The sequence below is a fragment of the Varroa destructor genome, unplaced genomic scaffold (genome assembly GCF_002443255.2).
Source record: "Varroa destructor unplaced genomic scaffold, Vdes_3.0 BEIS01000001.1, whole genome shotgun sequence".
Classification (NCBI taxonomy): domain Eukaryota; kingdom Metazoa; phylum Arthropoda; class Arachnida; order Mesostigmata; family Varroidae; genus Varroa; species Varroa destructor.
Genome location: NW_019211454.1, coordinates 29,487,427 through 29,495,996, shown reverse-complemented (window position 1 = coordinate 29,495,996; position 8,570 = coordinate 29,487,427). Strand labels below are relative to the sequence as shown.

Below are 8,570 nucleotides of genomic sequence, written 5' to 3'. Positions count from 1 at the left end.
TAACTCTAGAACGTGTAAGACGACAAAACGGATTACTGTAGTTCGATGCTATTCTTATTGTTGTCATTGTGTTAAAATATTTTTTACTGTATAAAGTGTGACTGTATAAAAACTAGTGCTTTAGTATAGTAGATACGCTACACAGATATAGATGTATTTTTGTATCAAATATAAGAATGGATGTGAAAATTCTCAGAGGCATTGGCTGGTTCGAAATACTCTTCAAGACAGCCTTCTCGTTACGAGCTTACATACTTGTGCAATGCTATTGAATTACAATCAACTTCAAGGACGTTCGGTAAAGCCGATATAAACCTCTCCAGCAATATTAGAAGATAAATCATTTTACAATTGTTTCTAGTTAAATCTAGCAAAAAACAAATCGGGTGCGATGTGTCGACGATTCTTTTTCTACGAGTGCACAACCAACGGCCACTGCAGCGTTCACCCGTTGATTTTGTCAAGTTTGTGATCGAAACGATAGGTACTTTCCTAGAGTTTCCTAGTTTATTCCCATTATCCGTTCGACTGCAAAGAAATACGCTACGGATTCTCTGAGTTATGAGACCTTCATTTTTTATTGGCCTTAGTTCTAAAGTTGCTGCCGTTTTTAATATAGCCACCAGAGCAAATAGATTTTAGACCTATCACTTGTCCAGAAAATCAAGCCCGCAAACATCTTCCAGCAACTCATCTGTATTCACTGAAATTGGTATAGATAAACTCAATCCAGAAATGACATCTCCAAATCAGATACTCAGCGTAATTCGTGTAAAATGTCGAATAAGCTTAACATGTTCTTTAAGGCCGCCTAAAATCGACAGATAACGGACATTGATTTTAACTTTTAACACAAGAGCGTTATCTACTGCAGTTAGTAAAAAAAACTCTCAAGCTGTGACCGCTCTTTGAGGCTATAATGTACTTAATAATAATAACCTTACAGAAAATACTCATCAATGTTTGTATCATCTGAAAAACGTTGTCAAGAAACGCTTTATTCTTTTTTATCTAAAATTTCCTTGTTACATTCCTTCATGATGGTACAAATCATGCACAACTTCACTTTCACTGACTTCAAGCTAGAAAGCTCTTAGTGTACGTGTGATTCCATTGAGACCAATGGAATAGATTGTGTACTTAGCTCAAGAACCCTGCTCAAGGAGAAGATTTCCAACAACGAACGCTTTTCGATTATGACGTACTTTTAATGTATCGTAGGCTGTGCTGCGAAGGAAATTATATAGCAGCACTGATAAATTGTTCTGCACAATCATTACACACTTCGGATTGAATTTCGACAATTTATTAAATTTATTTAAAGATTGCGGCATAGTATTTAGGTTTTCAGCAAAAAGTTAGGCCGTCACACTTCGGGTAAAGAAACAAATTATGTACTATAAAACCCCGAACCTTTGAGGCCACCTTAGGTGTTTTATAAGGAAATTGTGCATATCCATTGGCATTCTATCAGTGTAGTCAATTTTTCTGTAAATGTAGCAGTTTTTATAAATGAGAACAAAACGTTCCTATGGTTGTTCTGAAATTTGACAATTTTTTCCTAGATGTTGTTAGGTAGAGACGCTCACTAACGCTTTTCCAACCTTTTTAATGTACCATGTTCATTAGACGATAGATCATGGGGTTTAGTTCCTCGGATAGTTAGCCTTCAAGGTGATAAAAAGTTCTGCCTGTACAAATACTTTAATGGCATCGTTCGTTATAGTTTTGAATTAAGCACCTTATGGGGTGCGACGTCCAGTTTCACGTATCCTTTATTCAAATTTAAGACTTCAGGGTCTATCTCGCCAAGTGGGAGACTTGGTGCGGTGACGTGAGGCTGCATCGATCGTCATTGTTCTACCTGCTTTTTCCGAGCCATAACACGTTGATTGCCTTTGCTACTAGAACTGTAAAAGAGCCAAAACATTAGTTCTTGGTTCTTGACCAAACATAACAATCTTCAAAACCACTGATAACATAATCACCGATAATGAATTTCTAATCTATCGTACACATTAGATAATGTTATCGGTTGAAGTAGACTTTATTCAGTCGTAATGAGTCCCTGTGTGGCTTTTTGCATTACCGTTGACTGAAATTGGGTCAGTCTTGCCAGTGTGACAATGTTTGTAGTCGTTAAACCCCTTAAGGTTAATTATATTTGAATAAGAACCCTTGAATGCTTCACGTCGACGCTGTTACATCGAAGATATTTATATTTACACATTCTTAAATAGGCTGAAGTGTACATTAGCTGAAGATGACCAGCTACATGAGGCATGACTGTTTATGCTAATTCTATATAAATTATCTATAAACTATAGATAGCAAGCTTTACCATCATTGGAAATTTTTCGCTCTTCCCATGTACGTATCCGTTTGGTAGCTGTCTGGGTCATGTGCTGGTAATAATTTCCAAAGGAGTGCAATAGCCACGGTAGTAACAAGTGATTTCGCTAGAGGATCCAATGTGCGCGTTGAATAACATAACACTTGAGTGTGTTGAAATTCGCGCGAATTGAAAGTGGGCGGTTCAGGTAAAGGCGGTGGCTGTGATACCTGTTCTGTTTGTGTCGGTAAGGGATCCTTCAACAACTCGATAAGATGCATGGGTTTTTCTACGGGCGGCATCGAGAACTCCTTTGGGGGCTCTAAAGGACATCTCATCGTGGGTCCTGGCCTCGCGGGACTTGGCTGCGCCAGTTCATCTTCAGATGACGCTCGTACTTCCATTTGTTGCTTCCGTACTAAATCACTCAGCTCAAAGCGTTTATCATTTACGCTTCGTAAAGGATTGTAGTCAAAAAGTTTCTCAAATGGTACAAACAGAGCGGGTGGTAACAGAGTACTCGAGTCTCTGTTATCCAGTGTCTGCTGGAAGTAATCCGTGGGTATGTATTCGAGTGGGACGGTCTGCGTCGAGGCGTCGCACGTGCTTCTTTCACTCCATGTTGAATCCCGTGTAAAACGTAGTCCTAAAAGCATAATCGTGTTGTAGGATTTTGTAACTGGTAATCGGTCAGTCAAGGTTTGTGAAAATGTTTAAAGATATTGTTGAATTGCATATCGTTATTTTCGAATGTTGGATTATCGTAGGATCCGCGTATCAATATGGCATATTTTTCCTAGAGCTACTTTCAAGTAATCTATGATTTTCTTTACTTCCTCAGGCATGTAATAATATAATAATAATAAAGCGTGTAATAACAGCGGGGTTTGAATCTGTGACCGGTGGTCTTGTTTTGCGTTCAAATTAGCAAGCTTGTCATGCAGAAAAGTCTATTGTAGAGTTCAATGCTTCGAAATCCTTTTCCAGTGCCTGATTTGTTCTGTATGGCGATCAGGCGTAACTATACTTAGTATAGTTCCTATTCAGAAATTATTACTGGAAAACAAAGAGTAGGTACCAACGTATATAATATATTATGATAGGAGCGTTTAAGCAGCAGTGTTTCGGTATCTGATTTAATCCGAACTAATAATGCAATACTAGTAATTTAATACTAAGATTATATCTTTAGAGCAAAAATGTTTAGTTCTTGTTTAGACACAAGCCAAGAATAGCCAAGAAGCAAGTGAATATCAGTCTGTATATGCAGGGTGTGTACCCGAGTCCTGATGTATTTTAGGAGAGGAAAAAGTCCTATCAGTATCAGTCAGAGGAACACACGTAAGGATACGAATGGCTTCCTCAGCAGCAGCCCTAAGAGGCTGAAAACAGCTCTGAAACGGTCCTGGTTGAAAGTCGGCCAATGGAGATTCAGTAAGATCGTTTGGAATAAATCGAGACAATGTTGCTTATTTACAAGTATCAAGAGGTGAACATGAAAACATATTTAGATGCATTTTTTACATACGTCAAAAAAAAACGGAAGCGATGCTGGTACAGTTAAGCTGGTTAAAAAGTCCCTCAAACACGACCGATTGAAAAATCAGCGGGCTGAAAGTTTAAATTGAGTGCAAGCCGAAAGCCAAAAGTTTATAAAATGGTGTAAAAACACAAAAAAGACGAGTCGTTAAGACAAATTAAGATCATCCAGTCTTTTTTTTGTGTTTGAACTTTTGACATTTGTATCTGTTTGATACGTTTTCAAGCGTTCGGGATCTACCTTTTTGACCTGTTTCATGTAACTTGTGTGCTTTGAAATCTGCCTGAAGAATGGTTGCAGTTGCATTGATGGTTTATGTCGGAATTTGTGTTGGGTTTATATGTATTATACAAAGAGTTCGCTTAGTGTGAAGCGATTATACAGAAGCTGATCTAGATTTGGTCATCTTTGCTTATTCTGCTAGAATTATGGAACAGAAACGTTGAAATGGTTTTGTATCCTGGCCGATGACATTTTCCCTTCCTGCGTGCACTCTTAAACGTCATCTATTATGAGCAACAGTGTTATAATTTTGGTAATTTTTTAGTGATTTTACTATAATTCATACCAATATCACACTGGAAAGAGGAGCTTTGAGGCACGTATTCTTCTCCTGAGTTGAAAACAGATTCCTGTTTTCATTTGCTACTTCGTTCAGACATACTCACGTAATTCATATATATATTTATATAGGCGCGAATGCGATTTGTTCATTCGTGCAACACTTCGTTTTTATACACAATAGCGAAAGAAATACCTAGGATTAAATTTATTAGCAGGTGCCGCAACATAGGGCCACGTTACCTACATACGCAGTCTAGTATCGTCCATGCTCTGGGTTGGTTCTTCCTTGAAAGTTTGCTTAAGTTGAATCGGCTGCTTCGGCGAGACCCGTCACGCTCGGAGTTCCGTATTCCGCTCGCCTATTTAATTTCAGGTTTTCTTCAACGGAAGCGCACCCTGGAATGCACAGGTTCGGCCTACTAAATTTTGAATTTCAGAAAACCTCACACCAAGCCTTTATTTTTCTGGTCGTAGACCATTTACTAGAGCGAATATGCGAGCGTTTCAGTACCCGCTCTACCATTTTTTAAATGTTTTCATGGCCATCTATTCTTGCCGGAGTGACAGGAGATGTTCGCAGTTGCAGTCCGGGGCTCGTGCGATCCGTAGTAGCACTGTATTCTATATGATTCGGTATAGGAACCCATGTTTGTGTCCAGAAATATCTATATCAAGCTTAATAATGATCTCATTCAGGCAGAAGTTCACGCTTCGCATCGTATTTGTATCGACTACTTCAAGGTCTGTCAAGTAAATAATGAGGACCATCGGGCGCTTTGCCTTCTCGAGTTTCCCTCGAGTTCTTCGTTCCGTACCTCGTTAATGCGCCAAACCTGCTGTTAGAACTTGGATTGTTTTCAAACAACGCCGCACACTATGTCGAACGCGCAAGCTTCACCGACTCGGAATGCTAGCTAATCCTGTGTGATACATTAGTGATCTCTTTTCATAAAAGCTCTCTCGTGAACTCCGAGAATGAGTGCCACGTATAGGTGTCATTTTTTAAAATTATACCAAACCTTTCTCTAAATATAAATGTAAAAATGTCCCCCAGCGCGCAAATGTCATTAGAAGCCGCTCAGCCACGACAAACAAATGAGCATCGAAAGGAACTAGAGCAGTTTGTTGTGATTGCCAGTATCGATCACTTATCGGTACCCTATTTTCCGAGGAATCAAATAAACGTTTAATTATTAAAGTTATTATTAGACATGTATGGCGAGCTCGTATTCACCTGAAACGGTGGTATTTCGACATAAAAAAAAAGAAAAATTACGTGACGATGTTTTTATGGCTTAGCATTATAGTAATCCCTACACATATAGGGATGAGTAAAACATATAGCTAAAAAATTTACATTTACTAGATTATTGGTTCCCTCTCGCCAACAATGATTGATGATAGATTGATGTAAAACTCGTTTTCTTTACCCGGCCGTTGTCATCGCTATAAATTACATTAGAGCCATGCAAATTGCACCTGAAGTTTGGACATTCAAAGACATTAGACAAAGGAGAAATGAATTTGTGATTCCGTCAGAAATAGTTGCAGGCCCAATCCACGAAATGTGTTTTACTTACGATGAGGGCTATATGACTAAAAAACACACGTTTAACAATTACATATTTTCTGACAGGCGGTTCGTAAAAAGATATTTGGTGGTTACTCATTTGTGACTATTTTCTTTCGCCCTATTGACGAAGGGCGACAGTGGCCAACTGTAGCTCTGTGTTTGAAACCACTCAAATTACTTTACGAGCTCCTTGGGTCGAAGAATACCTAGTTTCTAGAAATCTCTATCATGGCGCTTTCTTTGCCTGATTCATGCAAATAGGTTGAGTAAGCTTGTAAGCTGCTGCCTGTGAACTCGCTCAGAAACGTCAGAATCGAAGTCGTCCCACTAACCAGATCTCCAAATATATTGTTGAGGACGCTGAGGAGGCGTTATCTCGTCCTAGCTTTTTAGGATCAGCATCAACACGAATGACGAGTGATTATCTTCCAATCGAGCTCTTTCCTCCATGACGCATGACGTGCCGGTGGGAACATTTTCGGGTGGGCTGCGAATTGAAAAGTTACATCTATGCGCGTGTTGCTAGTGTGTGCGTCCCTGTGGCTGAAACCTATTACCGAACCGTGTGGAATTTTTTTCAAATAAGCACTGATTTATATGCAAATATTCGTAACCACAAATAAAACCCCAAAAAAGTTTATATTGCATGGACCAAAATGAAAGCTGAAAAAACCTACTTCATCTACACAAGCGATTCAGGGGTCGTCAATGCTCACGAGCACACCTGTATGTTAATTAATCCACTTATCTGGATTGAATTATTACAATTTGAAAATAAGATATTTTGCAAATCTCGGAAACTCGTTCAGTGTACCATCGAGTACCTCCAAATGCTTCTATGTTGCTTGCTTGAGGTATTTCCTTTTGCTGTCACTTAAAATGATAATGTTTGTCGAACGTATTGGAATAGGATAAATGTTTGGATCGACCAGCATAATAGTTACCTACAATGTTTAGTAAAATCAGTGAACTTCGGGAAACAAGGAAAAAATGTCTAAATTAACTATAATACGTATAATTGTTGTTTATTCTGTAACGGTTGAAGTTGACGCTGCCCCATGGGCATTGGCCCATGAAGTTTCGAAAATCCCATGATTATAAATATTCAGAACTGATAGTCGAAAAATCAATTTCCAGCTATCAAATACATAATCATATTGTTCTCGTAGAACATAGGTGCACGGCAAGTTCGTGTTAAGAATATATAATCTTTCAATTTATTTTTCGTCTCAGCTAAAGCTCGCACATGTGAGTTGGGCACGAACCCATTGAGTCACCACCGCAACATAAATGATAACACTCATTTTTCGAGCATCCCGTTTCAAATAGTCGTTAAGCGTCCCGTCAGACAAATGGCTTCCAGCACGAAAGGAAGCCCGTCTGCGTATGCTCGATGGGTTCGAACCTAGGCCACAACGTGTGACTAGGCTTAGCCGGCAAATACGTTACCCACTAAGCCATCACAGGGACAGCAGAAAGCCTATTCTCCACTAGCGACGTGTCAGTAGACAGAAAAAAATTATATTATATACCTTAACGCTTAGAAAAATTTCTGCCAGTTTAGCACGCTCATTAGCTCCTGTACAACTACTTTCAAAAGACGCGAAGACAAACTTGTAATCTTTAAGACCATTTTTATTCCGGCTATTTATACGTGCATGTAGGTAATAAGAAGCTTCTTCTGCCTTCTAGCTAGAGAGGCAGAAGTTGCATTATTTTGTGTTTGTTGTTTAAGCACTGATGACATTTGTATGACGTATATAATTCATTCCTTTACAGTAGCTGCAGTCCAACGAAGAGCTGACGTGAAAACACAGGCTGGTTTATCATATGACGAATATTTTTATGAGACATTTCTTCGTCGTATAGACCGTGTCAATATTTTGAAGTAGGTTGCTAAGCTCTAGCAGCCGACATACATCCACTTCTAACTTCAGGTTCCGATCGGGATGAATTCAACACTGTTTTTGGATATCTGTTGAAAATTCAAAAGGCTATCTTTTATACATAGCTCTCTATATATAAAAAGAAAAAATGAGACACTTAGACACACACACACACACACACATTGGCACATCTTCTATGTGCCAATGACCGTTAGCTCACTCGTTCGATTGTTACCTATGGGCAACAAAGGGCGACACATCTACAAGTATAATAAAAATGGCGTATGACAGAAAACACTAACAAGGTGCACCTTAGTTAATTCTAAGTCGTCCTTTTATGTGCTCAAGGACATCTGTTTACCGACCTATTATTTTCTGGTTATATGCTAAAGCTATACCGTATTGTTCCCTGTCAACACAATCTCTTCTCGTTAGAAGGAAATCGGTGCAAGTTCTTGGTCGGTGCCTGGTCGGCTTGAATCGGTGCATTGGCTGGTATGGCAGGAATACGACACAGTACGTTAAAGAGCATGATCGCATAACGTCAGTGCAAACCTCTCGTTGCGACGCGGACGTAGCTACAAGTGCGTCGGTACACGAAAAAAATATTAGGTAGTACCTCTTTCTACAAAAAGAAAGTGAACTGTGCCAGCCGAAAATGGCGGGAACCTTTGG

General features: G+C 39.2%; 1 long non-coding RNA gene across 1 annotated transcript; it reads right to left on the bottom strand.

Moving 5' to 3' along the window:
- Nucleotides 1–7,623: 7,623 nt before the first annotated feature.
- LOC147758488 (uncharacterized) lies at nucleotides 7,624–8,432 on the bottom strand. The gene is made up of 2 exons (XR_015326896.1): nucleotides 8,294–8,432; nucleotides 7,624–7,984 (listed from the first exon to the last, which is right to left on the bottom strand). It is a non-coding gene; the product is annotated as an uncharacterized LOC147758488 (long non-coding RNA).
- Between the last annotated feature and the right edge of the window lie 138 nt (nucleotides 8,433–8,570).